This window comes from Harpia harpyja, chromosome Z (assembly GCF_026419915.1).
Source record: "Harpia harpyja isolate bHarHar1 chromosome Z, bHarHar1 primary haplotype, whole genome shotgun sequence".
NCBI lineage: Eukaryota > Metazoa > Chordata > Aves > Accipitriformes > Accipitridae > Harpia > Harpia harpyja.
The window spans coordinates 47,500,528-47,518,059 of NC_068969.1; positions in this window are offsets into that span (position 1 = coordinate 47,500,528).

Sequence of the window (17,532 nt, forward strand, 5' to 3'; positions counted from 1 at the left end):
ACACAGAAATGTGGTGTCCATACAGCTTGTGAACAATTCAACAAAAGGCAACTATGAATTCCTGCCTGGAGTATCTAGATAATACTATAGGTACCTGCAGCCAAGTACAGAAAAAAAGCAGAGCAAACAAACAAAATCCCAAACTGCCTGCAAAATGAAGTGAAATACTGTTCTAAATCCTTTATTTTTTGTTATTAATGTTACTGTTTGTGTCTCCCTCCTGCAGCTCTTGGCAAACACTGAACTTAAAATACTTGGAAAAACAGTTGGTTCTTCCCACCTCATCCGTGCTTTTCCTTAACCCCTGAAATCATTAAGCATTGTGGTGCTCACTGAAATCCTGTTTACTAACGCTGCTTTGTTATGTGGGTATTTTCAAGTTTTTAAAGGAACTCTTTGTTCCTACACAGTGAAGTCTCCTCATGTCATGCTGCAGCCAAGTTAGCCAAAGTGCTGATAGCCCCCTGCAGTGAAGGAACGTAAGGAGAGAGAAAAACTGGGGGAAACAGAGCACTTTTTTCAACCGACAACATTTATTTAAATGTAATCATGAAATTTGGCTGTTCCTTGGGCCTTGTGGTGTCTGCCCATTCTGCAGGGTGGGGCTGGAATTACTGCTGGCATGAATTTGTTTGGCCTCTTATTTTCATAACCCTTCAGAGCCACACAAGGGGAAAACAAGAGGCCACATAAGTACATTCGAGGGCTAAATGTTTGTCTGGCATGCTTGCATCATACAGGACTTGGAAGGGCTGAGGAAATCCTCTGAGCTTAGGGAATGTGAAGTGAGCTGCTTAGTTTAATATGCAGAGGGCTGAGGAGGATACAGGAAGGGAAAATACTCATGCAGGTACTGAGAGGGGTCAATATGTGGGGATCACCTTCAGAGGAGAAAACGGGTAAAAGATTAACTTCATTGCCTTCCATTATTGTGGCTTTAAATCCACTTATAGCAAGAAGATGAATGGGGGTTTTTGTACCATGAGGCTTCCCCTCCTACGGGAAAGGGATATGCCCCTTCATTTCATCTAGCACTCTGATTTTCAGAAGCCTTTTGTGGCCGCTTTTATTCCCCTGCAGACCCTCTGGTTTCTCCTATAGTATCTTGGCCCCTACCTTCTCAGAAACCTCATTGTACAGCCCTCACCTCATCCCTCTGCAGCTCCCCTCCTTGTGCTCAGCCAGATCAGTAGTGTTCCTCACTTCTCCTGATCAGGCTGTTAGGAAGAGAAGGGTGCAGCTGCTGCTCCTGCTTCTCAGCAGGCAGGAAAGATGACTTAAGCAGGTTATGCCAATTAGAAATGGCTCCCAGAGTACGTCTTCAACTCCTCTGCTTCTCTCCAGCAGCAAAAAGTGAGTATAAAATCATGAGGATGGAAGATCCTAGAGAACTTGTAGGCCATGGTGCTGTCTAGAGAGGCTGAGAGAAACCTAGAAGATGACTGAAAGGATGTAGCAGAAATACTGAAGTGTTGGAAGTGTTTTTTGCATGGGTGAATTAGGACTTCAACAAGGTGCTTCCAGTTACAGGTTACTCACATATATTGAATAGTAAATTAATATGTGCCTGAAGAAAACAGGCATCTAGAAGAGTATCCCTGACAAAGAAGGATGGTAAGTGTAGATGTCTGAGAACAGGAACGTATGACTGAAATAGATGACTAGCTGAGAAAGGAGAGATAAAATGCTCAAACGGTACAGCTGGGCAATGAAGACAAAAGGGAGAGCATGCTGAAAAGGGAAATGAGAGGAAAAGCAAACTGGGGGAAAAGAGAAAAGAGGATGAAGAAGGAAGCTGGCACTGGCAGATTTGCCACAAGAGAAGAAAACAGCATTAGGAGAGTCAAGTGTTAGGAGGATATAGGGTATAAATGGAAAGTGATAAAGAAAAAGTTGAGACAAAGAAAGATTACAAAATGGAAAAGGAAAGAGGAGACAGACAGAAGAAAGGGAGATAGTGACCAATGTGACAGTGACAGATGCTTACATTTATTATTAATACAAAGGGACTGCCGATTTTGCAAAGTAAGCACTCTCTGCTTCTCAGACGAAGGCTCTGCTTGGCCTCTTTCAGAATATAAATCCACGTTCTCAGGAAAGGCCTTGGTGGATGTTTTACGTGTTTGGCATATGTCTACTTTGGTGCCTTGACAGACTGCACATTGGAGGCCTTCAAGTGTTTTCAGACCCATCTGAAGACTGGAGAATCTCTGACTTTCATCCCTGCTTGGTTGAGTGCAGAGAGATTTAGATCCCATGTCACATTTATGATATGCAGCTGTTGTCTTAGTGACATCTTGGCTTAGAAGTACGGGATAAAAACTGGTCTAAGTGCAGTTCTTGTCTTTTTTGGCCTTAATTAAATTCTGGATCTTGCTTAAGAGGGATTTTTAAGGAAGAACTGGAAATCAGTCCTTTCTGCTGGCTTTATTTCTGGCTTATTTAATTTCCAATGCAGTTAATGGATGGAAAAAGGCAAAGGATAGGGAATCACTTGTAGCTGTTCTACTTGGAGACCCATTTTGGGGGGGATACTGTGAAGAAATTGGAAGTGAGAGGCTGGTAGGTAAAAAAAAAAATAATCTTTAACATGTAACTGCAAATGGAAATGGTAGCGGTTTAAGTGACTGAGGCTTAAATCCCTGTGGGGACCACTTGGGAAGAATTACTTGACTCATAGATTTTAAAGCCAGAAGGGATCAACAGATTGTTAGTTTGACCTACTGTGTAACATGGACCATAGTATTTCATCCAGCTAATTTTGCAGCTAGCCTAAAGCTTTTCTTTCCTAAAGTCAGGTGGACTTGATTTGAAGATTAGAGGGGATGAAGAATTCTATGCATCCGTTAACAGTTTGTCCTCTGGTAGTTTATTCCTTGTTGGTTTAAATCTGTTTGTTTTCTATTTAACTCCACTTTATACAGCTTTAGCCTCTTTTTTGTTGTTGTTTTGTTAAGCTTTTTCTGCTGTATTGGAGGCCTTCATTACCTATTATTTTATTGATGTGAAAGATGCTTATGAAGTGAAGGGTGTATGCTAGGTACAAAAGATATGTGAAAGAAAGGACATCCTCTGTCCAGACTGCAGTAATAGAAGTGACTGGAAGGGTGAACATCTGTTCTCAAGAAAATTGCCTCATTCTGAAGTATACCACGCGTAGCTGGGCTCCCCTGCAGCTGATATGTTGCTGTTCCAGTTTGCATCTAGGTATCCAGCTAGCAGGCTGGGGGCACAGGCTCATCGACAGCTCTGCAGTACGGTAGGAGGGTAGAGCAGGCTGCCCTGGAGACAAAGTGATTCCAGCTCTTGGGACAGTTTTTGGCAACAATAGCTGCCTATGTGGGATGTAACGAGAAGTGAGAGAGAGTGAAACAGCAGACTGCATGAGGCTGCAATGAGTCAGCCACTCCGAGGGGGCTGGAATAAATGTATAGTCTGTATAGAGGAGCATTGGGCTGCCCTGAGCTGGAGGCAAGGAGTTTGGATTTCTGCAAATCCAATTCATCTGATGTTCTTGGCAGTCAGGAGAGGAAACTCGCAGCAGAGAGCTCTGGTGTGTGAGGAGTGATGACTCTCAGCCTGCCTTCTGGGAAGGCAGGCCAATAAACATGGTTACCATGTACTGCAACAACAGTCCTGAAGAGGGAGTGTAAACTAATAGTAGTGTCCAGGGCAATATAAATTGCCTCCTTTGTGATGGAGTGAGCAGTGTATGACTAAAGGCTAAAGCACTGCACAACCATTCACAGGAAAAATTTACGTATAGATGTCTCTCATAACTAATGATTTTACCCCTTTTTGCCAAAAGAGATTTTCAATGCGTTAGTTAAATTCTTCTTCATGCAAGATTTTTTCCAGGAAGTTCATCATCTCACAATCTTCATGCTGCAATTTATTCTTCTGTTGCTTCTTCTAAATACTGGGTTTGTTCTTCTTCTGCCCAAACATGAGGATCCTTTCCACCCCCTTATTGCGTTTTGGAGTTTCAAAATTCAGTCTCAGAATTTCTCTTTCTCCTGTTAATGGTACTAAATCAGGGGATCTGACATTTCTCCTACCAATCTCTGTTACTAAGAAGTATTATCAGAGGTATTGTAGGAGCATAACTCTGAGGTAATAGAGTTTGGGGGAAAAAAAGCACAAGGTATTTTCAGGTGGTCACACAGTGAAATGTCATTAACACTGTGTAATTTGCTTGGAGTAGTCCAGCCTTGGCATGTGTGGCAGTATTTCACTACGTGAAAAATTATTGTTGCTTCAGCTGCAGCCATATCCATCTCCCCGGGAAGGCTTCCAGCTTCAAAGGGAAATCTGGTTGTACATGTTTGAACTGTGTTTTTAGCTGCAACATAATCTTTACTGTTTTCTGGCTGTCCATTAGAAATGGTAATGAAAACATGGCACACGGTCCTTTCAGCCTCAGTGTAACCTTTCTCTTTCTCAGGAAAGAAAAGTTCCTCAACGCAGAGACTGATTCAGTTATTGACATCCTTTCAGATGCTTTAAAGGTATGCTTTGTTGGAGGGTCTGCATGCTAATCTGTAGAGTAAAGCAAAACAATGGCACCCACCAAGGCAACGTCAAAAAATAAATACGTTGGTCCCCTAACTAATGCCTTCACAACAACTGAATCACATGAAACATAGACAGATTTCATGGGCTGAATAGTCAAGTTTTTAAATCTTCAGTTAGCAAAATGTTGTCATAAGAAAGTCTTCAGTGAACCTAACATTGCTGCTTAGCACACAGGAGAAAAGAAACGCTGGTAATGGAAAAGCCATATAACAAACATTTCTGAACTTTCAGAAAGCAAGCTAGAATGTAAAAATAATGGACTTCCCTCATTTATTTTCTCTCCATGAGCAAATGAGCTGTAATAAACAGTAAAACTAAAGAAGTCCTAGCAATTGATGACCTCTCACCTCCACTCCATCCAAGCTGCTTTTTGAGGCATTTTTCATACTCTTGGTTTGTTTATTGTTCCTCTGCTGCTTCCAAATTGACCTTCAGATAGGATCCCACCCAGCGTTTTGCAGGAAGCAAAATAGGGCAATAGAAGCAAAAGAGTTATTAGCTGGAATGATGGTTACAAAAATATGTGCAAAGTAATTATATCAGGGCTGTTCCTGTCTTGCTCAGATACAAATATTTTGATTGATGTTTGTCTCAGACCCTTTGGGAAATTTTCAGACATATTGATATCCTATGATAAATTTTTGTATTATTTCTTATATTTTCTCATGGCTTTTCTATGACCCTTCCTGTTGCTCCAGGATGCCCTCTTTGAAAAACATTAAGTTTTATTATTATTATTATTGATTAAGTAATAAGGAAAAATAATAATAAAAAAAGAGTAGACTATATTCTTCTTCATATAAATTGTCCCTAATTGCATATATACATGAAATGTAAATTACTTCATATAATAAAGCCTGTTCTAGGGAGTGTCTTGTCCATTATGTGATTTAGTCTGGCTTAAAGAAGATACACAATGGAAAGCAATTCACTTCTGCTGTTTTTCCTTCTCTGGTATCCGGTGTTCGGCTGGGATAATTTTCACAAGAAGCTGGGAGAAGGCACACCCGGGACAGCTGACCCGAACTGGCCAAGGGGATATTCGGTACCATATGATGTCATGTTCAGTATATAACTGGGGGAGCTGGCCGGGGGGAGGAAGGAATGTGGCTTGGGAACAGGCTGAGCATCGGGTTTTGGGTGGTGAGCAACTGCATTGTGCATTACTCGCTTTATACATTCTTTTATGAGTATTATTGTTATTACTTCCTCTCTCCTTGTGTTATCCCATTAAACTGTCCTTATCTCAGCCCATGAAGTTTTACCTTTTTCTTCTGATTCTCCTCCCCATCTCACCGCGGGGGAGGAGGGAGCAAGTGGCCTCATGGTGCTTTGTTGCTGGCTGGGCCGAAACCATGGCATCTGGTAAAAGTAATTCCTGTGTGTTTTGTTTGTATTTTATCTAGGCAGCAAGGGTTGATGATGGAGTACTGGAAAGATACAAACCAAAAGGGATTAAAGGCAATTTGGTACCATGCAATTTAAAATAGCACAAAGATCTGTACCAGTCAGCTGCAGTAAACCACATGTATGGCGTATGTAATACAGCAAGCATTTTTCAGGGTTGTCCATTTCTGCTTTTCAAGTATCTAAACATCTGCACACATACAAGCATACATACATCCATCCATAAAATGCCAACCAGGAACTTAGCTGGAACATTGTCACCAATTTATAATATATTGTTAGTATGAATGGATCTATGTAAAAATCTACCAAGTTTTATCTCCATAGTAACTTATTCAAAAATTAGTCTATTTTATTGACTGTTTTTGTAACATAAAATATATTCCATCACCTTGATGAGAACTTTTTTAAGGATTGGGGGGGGCGCTTTTAAATTGGAGTTATCATTTAGTTTGTTCCTCATTTCTAATGATGTGAAGGCACTTTTGTTTTTTCAAAGGAAAAAAATGGTGAGCTTTTCTTTTTTCTAATAAACTTGTACTCTGAATACTTCCCTTGGCTTTTCCAGACATTTGCAGTGGTATCTGGGACAGGTTATGTGGAAACAATAGTCTTACCTGTCTACCACTCACAGGGGTTCCACCTAAAATCTTACAATGGAGAAAAATACTTTTGTATCTTCTGAAGACACATAGGTGAATGTAAGTGGTTACAAAATGCAAGCATACTTTTATTTCTTCTTGTAACTTTTCTGTTAGATCTGTGAAGCGAAGGGTAACTTTAATCTTAGTAATTCCTGGATTTTGACCCTGTAACTGCAGTATTTAGTATTTATTTACCTGTCTGTCACATGTAGTCATCACGGTTTCATATACCTCGAGTAACTTGAAGCTCACAGTCCTGGGTGACAGAATCAGTGCTGAAGGTGAAATAAGTTTTTCATGTATTTTTTCTGGCATCAAAGCATCCTGCAAATACTGGCAGAAAGCCAGTCTGTGACTAAATTGCATTAAAAGATGGGAGCTCTGTGTCACGCTGACAATAAATTTTGTGCAATACAAATTGTGTTTAACCCCTAAGGCTAGGTGAAGGTTGAATGCCATTTCCTTGTAATCCAAGTGTTATTCATTTGATAAACACCTTTTGCCATATGTAGCATAAAGTTGAATTAATTGTTTGGCATACCGGTACTGCAGTGTCAGAACGCCTAACCTACTATCTCTTTTCTCCATTACACACTGGTATTTTGCCATGCAATTCATTCAGATCAGACAACCCAATTTTACTTCTCTGAAAGCCTTTTGTCATTTTCCTTTTTGTATCTCAGGCTTGGAAATTAATGTGATTTAGAGAACTTGATAAAACTGCCAGGGGAGATGGTCAAGGAATGTGATGTTGTAAAAACAGGTTGTTGACAGGTTTGCTTCATGTCAGCCTTAGCAGCATACCTGCCACACCAAAAATTTCAGTGTGAAACGGATACTAGAATTTACTTGCAGATCTCTGTTGCTTAACAGAATGCAAGACATGGCCCTTGCCAACACTGTAAGCAAATGATGCCTGTTGTGCATTTTAAGGTTTTCAGGAACTGGCAACTGAAGCTTGTTAATGCAGAAAGGGGTCAAATGGAAGCAGCGCCGTGGGCTCGCGCTTGGTGCTGCAGCAGAGAACACTTGCCACGGGAATGTTTGAACCAGTGGTGTTTTCTTGTCGCAATTATTTGTCGTTGTTTCTGTAAGATTCATTTCCGTGGAAAATATGAAGCTTGCAAAAGTTAAATTTGGAAAAATGTTGAAACAATTTGTCCAAAACGTGTGAAATTTTGAGTGATAACAGTGCCTGTGTAGGAGATGGAATTGGGGCTCCTTATGCTCTTCCTCTGTCGCCTGGGCTTCCCGACGAGGCCATTCGCCCCTTTTCACCTGGTCAAGAGGGGACAGGGTTTGGGAGAGCAGACCCTGCCCATGGACGCAGAGCCTGACCGGCGGCCCTTCCCATGGAGCAACTTGCCGGTGTCAGGCTGACCGAGTAGACTTTCCCCCCCACGCATACTTCTGCCGCTTGCCTGGCAGGAAAACACGCGTTTTGCCCCCAGAGCTGGTCAGTCCAGGCCCATCCCCCCGCCCCGCCCTGCCCCGCCCCAGCCGTGTCTTTCCAGCCAGAACGAGCGGGGACGAAGACCCGAGGGCCAGGGCCCCGGGGGCGGAGCTGCCTTCGCCCTGCCGAGCACGGACTCCCTCCGCCTCCCTGTGACCGAGCCGTGGCGCCGGCCAATCGGCGCCCGGGCAGCCGGCAGGGAATTTGCATGCGTTGACGCGTTGCCGTGGCAACCGCGGAGCGCGGGAGCCGAGGGGAGCCGTCGCCCTGGGCCGCTCCCCAGAGAGACCCCGCCAGGGCTCCGGCCGGGAGTAAAACCAAAGTAAAGCGGGGGTGGCGGAGGGGGGGAACCTAAAGCGTTCCAGGGGTGTTCGCCTAACTTTGCTGTTCGACCCTTTTCTTCCATACAGGGCAAACTGAACCGAGAGGCAACATCAGAGAAGCCCAGATCTTGTGAAAATTAGGAATTTTTTGAGCCACTCTTTGGAGCGAAGGTAATGTTTAGGAAGGCATTACGGACGCGATGCCTGGAGCGTTGAGCCTGAATAAGGCTGGGGAGTTTTTGAGGGCAGGACGCAGGAGGAGTGGCCGGGAGAGGAGGCACTGTGGTCTTCCCAAGCCCAGGCAACGCTCCTGCTTCGCCAGCCGGCACGGCCAGTTGCGGTCCTCTGAGCTCGGATCCCAGTTTTTCTGGTTTTCAGCTGATTTCCTTGTGAAACTCAGCTGACGGTACTGATAACGTGCCTGGCCTGAACCTCCGTAAGCCAAGGACTAAATAACACAGTCCTGTGTCCCCGTCCTCATCCCATTGCATCAGTGCTTGACACCAAATTACCCGATGACCAGATTCCTGCAGAGCTCAGAGGCCTGGTTATATATAAGTAAAAAGGTTGGTGAGCAAAGATTTGAGTGACTGTCTCCCCTCAGACCAGCTAGCTGCTAATAAATGGGTGTGTAATAGTGCTTACTGCAGGGATAATGCACTTATTCTCTAGAATGCACTTCTGCAGAGATTTGCCTGGCAAAAACAGTGTGTGAGTAAACAGCATTTGCCAGGTCAGATGTTCTGGTTTCCCAATACCCCCCTTCACTTCTCTTGGGAAGTGGGCCGAGTTCATTTATGTGTGTGTTTTAAGGGGCAGGAGAATACAATTAGAATCATCATGGGCAACCATTTGGATGTTGAAAGCTAGAAAAGTTACTCTGTGTGGAATATAACCCTACCTGGCACATAATTACCGATTGTCCTGTATAACAGAAATTACCTCTTTCAGTTCTATTCCTGGAAAATATGTGGTGCTCAACAGTAATGAGAAGGTTTACTATAAAAGCTAGAATTTTTTTTTTTGCTTGGAAAGCACAAGTGAAACAGAGAACTTTGCTGTCATTTCCAATTGGTTTATCTTAAAGCGGATTACAAAATTTCTTCTTAAGATACTCTCAGTGAACTGATTGCTCAAGTTATAAATTAACACCATTGACTTCATTACAAATGTTGGGTTTTTTTTTAAATTAAATTAACTTTTCTATTTACTTAATTCCCTAGGACATTGTTCTACAATAGGATGCACTGGTTTCTTCTAACCAGGTGAAATTAGGGTTACACAGTAAAAAGTTCAGACATACATGGGGTTTTATATGTCTCTTCATTTAACCCACATTATCTGGGGAAGTTTCAGGTTTCTCTTCCATATGTATTTCTACTGGCTCGTGGAATTTAATAATATTCTGTTAACTAAAGAATTATAAAACAGGAATCAGGACAATATAGAGAGGTACATAGATAACAGCTTCAAATCTAAAGTGAGAAAAAGACCACCACTGAACATAACAAATTACAGAATCACCAGGGCCCAGTGGTACCAGGTAAAACTTCATGAATTTTATCAGCCATGTCCTCTCACATCAGTTATAAATTACTGTTGATCTAATCTGGAGGAGAAAAACAATAATGTAAAAGAATGATGTTTTTAAGATTTGTTACCAACAAGACCCTTAAAAATTAATGTTCTCCTACCAGTAGCCACTATCAGCCTTGTGCAATAAATGCCCTTATGCCTCATGCTGGATATGATGAGTGTTTTGGTAGTCATCCTAGCATGCTGTTTTCTATAACAGAAATTTAGTAGGTGGCCATTTTCTTTTTGTGTCACTACATCATGAATGTTCTGCAAAGTATTAGAATGTGCTGTATTCTTCATGCAAGATACAACGAGGAGTATTTAATAACTTCTTGTTAGGTTTACCAACAATTCACAAAAGAAATGGGATGTCCAGTGTTTCATTGTTCTAGCCATTTTCCACTTCAACTCGTTTCATCTGCTTGTCTAGATTCCGTCTGTTGGTTCTTTGTTATTGTGGCTTTCTGCTCACCATTTAGTTTTCTTGTTACTTTCAATAGCTGGTGTATCTTACTGAGCATAGGAATTGCCATGGTAATCAGATTATCTAGCTGAATATCCTGTTCATGACAAAAGTACCAAAAACCTTAGTTTGGTCAGCAGTCAAAAAAACTTAAGCTTAGTCACTTGTCAGCAGGAGCACTTTCTTTCTATTGAAAAATTATTAAGGTTGATTTACACTGTAAAAGATGAGAATATTTACCCCTTCTGATTATTTTATCTTGCATAATGTAACTGTGTTAATTCAGATTATTGAGAAAGGTGTCTTTCCTGCACTGAATCACTCCACAGTTTTAGTGACAGGCTCTCAGTACATGTACATTGTCATCCTTCCTCTGATTACCACTGACTTGTGTCGGTTTGAACAGGCTGACATGCCTGGCTTCTATTTTTTGTATCAAATGGACTCCTAAATGATTACTCATTTATCCACCCACCTATTTTTCTGCCTAAAAGATCATTGTACTTTCTTGAAATTATTGCACAAATTGCATACTAACCCTCAAAATCACTGGGAATTGGCCAGATTCTGCACACATCAGTCCCAGAAATGGAAATGTTGAACAAAGACACCTGAGCTAGGAAGTACATGTAACTCACTTTGAGCTGTGTAAACTTACTTGCTTCAATGTCTGCTTGTTCTCATACTCCTGTGCTGTGGGCAGGGTGAACACACCCAGTCTATTTATTATTCGATGCATATCTGATATGCCCTCTATGATTTGCATAATGTTAAATATCACAGATCTACTGCAGTTACTGACGATGATTTCTTTAAGAATGTGATGCACAGTATCCCCAGTGTCACCCAAACTGGGAATACATCTATGCTGATTTTTGCACAAGAGTAAGTGTGGAGGCAGCGTAATATTGTTCATTTAAAATAGGAGATGAGTGTGTTAAATGATTGTATGTGAATAAAACTAAGGTAGTCTTCACCCTGATAAGTTGTAATGCATCACTAAGTACAATATGAAAAGCAAGAAGGTTGTTTATAGAGCATAAAGGACATCTAAGAGAGAATGGCATTGCAGGAGCAGGTCCAGAATTTTGAATTTTGGAATTCTGACAAATTAAGTTTTTTCAACTAAAAATGTTTCACTTTTTCCATATCTTTTACCTAGTAGCAGTCATAATTCCTTCATATAAGGTTATGTTTTCAATCGAATCAAAGGAATTATTTCTTATGTTTGGGCAGAGGAGGACATAGTAGAACTGCTAGGTCACTAGAACCAGTCTCTAGCATTCTCTGGCAACGCTGACAAAAACTTAAATCAAATAAAGTTAATTAAATAAATAATTACTGCATAATTATACATAGGGTCTCCTCAAACACCAAGTATACAATGACTATTGACATCAGTGAATTTTGGACTGACCCATAAAGTTCTAGGTAGCAAGAGAATCAGATCCAAAGAAAGATGTGGGCATTTAAATAGGTCAGAGTAAAATTACAAAAACCTTTGCCCAGGTTGATTGTCTCATCACAGCAAACACCTTAAATAGTTCTTTATCAGAATCATATAGAAACCTCAGGGTTGTATATTTTCCTTTTCTTACATCCTAATGAACCTTTGTGTGCGCGCGCACACATACACACACACACTAGTGATTTCTCTCATTCTTGTCTAATTGATAGCAGTTTTTGCTATTGAAACACCTTTGAGGAAAGTTTTAGTTTTGTCTAACAGACACTTTAAACCGTGGGAAAAATGTTTGTTAGAAAATTCCCAGACAGTTCTAGACCATACATCTGAAAACAGTGGCTTTTTAACCTGGTATGTTTGGCTTTGAGTATTCTTGTCTTGTCCTTTTAGCTGGCCGCATCCATGTTTAATAAAGTCGTAACCACCAGCCTCTGGGCTCCAGATAGTATGGGGGAGAAGGTACTGCTATACGTGCAGCTGACTCTGATGGAACAAGCTTCATACTTGGATGTTTCTGAGTGTGCGTTGCTCATAAGACATTTAAGCCAGGCTGCTGTGATGTTAGATTTTACAGACTCACAAAATCTTGAAGCTGCCAGAAGTGGGGGTACATGCCAGTATTTGTGTGTTCAGAGCTTGCAAATCCTTTCCTGAGATGATAGGAGGATGCATAAAAACATGGATTGTGCTCAGCTATGACAAGATAAAGCATCCTGATGTAGAAAACTATGGATTTCCTACATCTCAGTGGTCTTTATTTAAGTTTAATCAAATAATAGATTATTCTTTTCACATGACCGAAGGAAAAAACTAGTCTTTAGGACTAATCAAAGGAGACTCCTCCAGCCAGGAACCGTGGAGAAAAAGCAGTACTGAGCTGGAAAAATGTGAGGCTTTTAATGTGTGGTTAATCTGCTAAAAATATTTTTGGAAACATAAGAATGTTTTTTCCTTTTATCTTTCAGTAAAAAACAGATCCAACAGTAAGATACTACAAATTATCCAGTATTTTTGTCCAACTTTCATTTGAGTACTTTCTCTTAACAGATTTCTAAAATGATTTATAATTGAGCAGTACAAAACAACATTTAGCACAAGAGAAAATACAGCTTAAGAAGTTGGTTTAATTTCATTTGCTTTCCCTTAAAGAATAATGGGAAGCCTCATAGAAAACATTTTATTTGGAAAGAGCCTGAAGCAAGGCTTTTTGGCAGTCAACACAGGATGTCAGTTTTGTCCTTTTTGACACCTCTTTTATTCGTAAATATAATGAAAACCCAGTAAAAGGGAGAAAAAAGACTTACCTTTATCTTGTCTATAAAGTTAGGGATCAGACCTAGAAAATCCTGTGACCGGATTGATCTAGTGTTGGGGCACTGGAAAATCTGGATGAACTTCCTTATCTTTCTGCCTTGCTATGTTATGCTCAGTGGATCACTTCCTCTCTCTCTTTCTGTATCTTTTGTCCTCTTAGACTGAGTTGTTCTCCTTTGTCTTTATACACAGTCCAACCCAGACTGAGAAACCAGGATCTCTGGGTACTATTGTAGTGCAAGAAGTTGTTGCTTATTGCTTCTGATTTAAAGCTATTTGAGACATCTATAATTTATGTAAAAGTAAGTTAGGTATTACAACTGCAATAACTTTTCTTTCATGAATCACCTTTATTAAATGACTCACCTAACAACAACTGTGATGTCACCAATGGAAAACTTATGACTTCAAGCACTGAGTGATGAACAGGCAGAATGAGTATACAGCATCAAGTATAGTATTGCAAGCAAACAAAGGCAAAACTTCTCAGAGTGAAGTGGGGGTTTGCATAAATAAAGGCTTACCCAGCCAGGAACCCTTGAATCCAAGATACTGGATTAATCGGTATCTTTTGCAAGCTAAAATTAGTTTATTCTTTTTTGACACTGACAGCCTGATCTGTAGCTGGGCTTCCACCAGAGTGTTGTATTTGGATACCACCATTTTGGAGCTATATGTTTCCGCCTTCATTTAATGTATCTCTGTGGCCTGTCATAGACTTCCTCAGGCAGACCAACCCACACAGACATTCTCATAACTCTGTTACACAAGTCTTGATTTTGTAAGCACTCTCCAATTATAGATGACCTCTCCAAAGAGCCTCCTGGGTGTAAGCCACTGCCACCTCAAGCAAGTACTTCATATAAATCCTTTTCATAGCTTTATCAAGCAGTGTTTTAAAAATAGTAAAGGAATCAGTTGTTCCCACTATTTGTTTTGCTTGTTTATGGTCCTCCCTCCTAAATCCAGATGTGAAAATTGTCTCTGCCTTTAGAGGGAGTCAAGCATGTCTACGGGGTATTCCTTTGAGATGTATAAGCCTGAAAGCTCTTTGACCTTTGTTTTAGCTTTGTGTTTATCTGGTGCAAGGATTTATCTTGTCCCTTTCTGTGCTGGCAGATGGGAACAGTGACAGTAAGCCAGCCATACAGTTTAAATGGAGTTTACAGAGATTCAGCCACACATGGAGAGGCTGTGGTACCAGTCAACATTCATAAACTGTACATAAACACATTCTCCAAATTGTCACAACTATTCCTTTATTTTGTCCATTGAATAAGCACGGTTGTGTCCTGGCAGCAGGAGGCTTCATGCAATGTGTTCTTCCACAAGGTAAACTCTGTTTTTTTCAGCTGGGAGGTCTCCATGTGGAATTCTAGCTAACTCAAAAGCAGTAGTGTTGAGGATTCATTGGAAACAGCCAGTTTAATCCCCCAGCTAGCACAAGTATGTTTTGTTCAATTTGGTCAAGGAATCCAGGCTTATAAAATGACCTTATAATGGGTTTTGAGGAATTGTTTACATGAGAGAATCAAGAGAGATGAAAAACAGAGAGGGTCACTCTTCAGAAATGGGCTGCACACAGGAAATAGGAAACGTATGTGTCAACCTTACTTCCAAGTTCCAACACTGACATGAAAGAAGACATAAAGAAGGCCATTTCAGGGAAGAAGTTTTCACTTGCCTGTATAGGTTCAATCACACATGGCGGCTAAGAGACGGCAGCATTACTGAAGCATGGATAATAATGCTATTGTTGCAATTTCTGGTTAGGATAAGCTTAAAAACACTGTGCAAGAGTTCCAGTTCCGTCTTCAGGACAAGAAGATAAGAGGTGTACTGAGCTATTTGCACTCTTGTCATTCTGTTCAATTTTAGGTGAAGTGAAGCTCTCAGCCTGATGCTGAACCAGCCATAGTATTTCACTCGCTTTTAATTAAACTGAACTCATCCATTAGTTGCAAATGCCCTGTCACTGCAGTTCATGAGATTGTTTTTTAAGTATTGTACTCAGTGGAACTGCAGAGGAGAGGAATGTTTTCCCACAGCTATATGCAATGATCAACTGTACCTTCCCACTTTATTAAATAACATGTTGCAACATTTTTAAAAGGAAAAAGGAAGTTTTATGTTTTGAAATGTTAAATCCCTATCCTGATTTACTTCCACATCTTTACCACTGAGCTTGAGAAAAGAAGATTTGAACTGCTCATATGCCTTTTCATTTCACACTGAATTTATAGGAAGTTTCCAAATGATAATGGTCAACTTGGCAGGAATAAATGTAGACCAAATGGTGTAATCCCCACAAGGAAGCATAATTCTCTTATGAAGTATTTACAATAGCAAGCTTGGAAATCCAACAATAGGTTATATTGTTAATAGGTTGTTTATAGCATCTTTTATTGACTGATTCATTCTTAATGGTAACAGATTTAGTCACATAACATTCTTCATGTGGCAGGCAGTTCGATGTCCACTGTTGCTTTAAGAATCCTCTCAGGTAGCAGAAAGTATCGTTCTGACACAAATCAATAAATAGGACGTAAATAGGACCTTGCAAAGTTCAGAAGTTTCCTGAAATGTAGCTGAACTTTCTGATGCTCCCTTCCTGTGACCCTCCAATAACCCTTATCTTCCCTGCCTTCATGACCCTTTTAATGTTTCCCTGGCTCTCCACTCCCTTCATCCTCCTAAAGAGCTTGGCTACTTCCCAACTTGGATTCATTCAACAGGCCACCCTCCTTGGAAACTCTCCCAGTCTTTGAAAGGGCCTTGCAGTAGAGTAGCCTCAATGCTAGTTTGCAAATTTAAATTTCACATACTGTTGAACCATTCACCTAACTGAATCACATGCATGACCTGGTCAACACTGGCAAACTCCTGCAGTGGCAAGTTGTGGTACAAAGTGATCAGCCTTCTGTGAAGTTAAGATCAGAAAATTTAGGCCTTCTAAAAGGAAAACAAAGGAAAGGCTTTGGGGTTTGTTGCACATATAGCTTTTGTAATACTTTCTACAGAGTTAACAAAGTTTTTTGCATTAAGGGAACATTGCTGGTGAGGGCAAAAATTATTTCTTTAAAATGAGATATCAGCAGTTTGAAGCCAGCTAGCTGCCCAAGTATTATTAATTGTTGCTGTCCAAACTGCTTGTAACCTTTGTTTCTTTGTTAGTTTGTAGTATGCTTTTCCACTGGATATTTCACAATTATACATTGTGTAGGAGTCAGGGAAAAAAAAGTTCTTTTGATATCTGAAACAAAAATTCCAGTGCTACAGTTTTGTGTATCCTTTAACATACATTATACACTTATCTGATAGCTTCAACCATGGGAAGATGCTACAGCCTTGTACTTTACTATATTTTTCCACAGACTGCAGTTATCTAATAGAGTTTTAGAGGAGAAGTTAACTTTGATGCTAAGTATAATGCCCCTCAAGAATTTTATTTTTAACAGCTAACTGCAACATACTTGTTTGCAGAGATTTGTTCCAGTACAAATCACAGATTGGCTCTGACAGTCTTCACATCTTCCAATTTGTGTACAAACAAATCTGAGCTTCACAGGAGATTTTGTAAAGTGAGAAAATGTCACATGTGTCCCTGGAATATGCAACTTTGTGAATATTTAGGCAAGCAGGGTGAACACAGAAATCTAAACATCTTTGTGTGCCTGGCAAGAGGATGATTAATCATGTGAACCTGGTGACAACTTGTTTTTTCACTGTTACCCATGTCCTGAAGGTATCCCCTAGAATATTTATGACAGACTAGAATCAGCTTAGTGCTTCTCAGTGGCAAAGACAAAGTTTAAGTTTGTCATCTCAAGGGTAATGACAAAACTGTGTCCTTGCCCTTGGGTGTAGTAGAACTCAGCCCCTGGGTTCAGAGGTGGGTGTGATAAGGGTGAAAAGGCTGTTGAGTGGGAGCAAAGTCTCCCAAGGTGACATGACAAAAGGGCAGTTCAGAGCAAATCCAGGTTGGTTGGTGGCAGCAGAGAAAGTGACCTGGGATGAGTCAGTGGGATCTCTGGGTACATAAGTTTGGGAGTTAGGAACCCCCTAAAAGTTTGGCAAGGTTGAGATAAAGTTTGGAATATTCGGTAAGGGCAAGGTGACTCTTAAGTCAAAGGAAGAGCTGCCAACCCCAGAGCAGTGGCCATAATGCCTTGACCCTATCCTTGGAGGCAAAAGAAGTAATAATCAGCTGTTTCTTCTATTATAGATGAAGTAGACAATGGTGACCTTGCTGTCTTTGGCAGTCACCTGTCTATGCAACCTCTTGCTTGCTTATGACTAAAGCTAGCCTG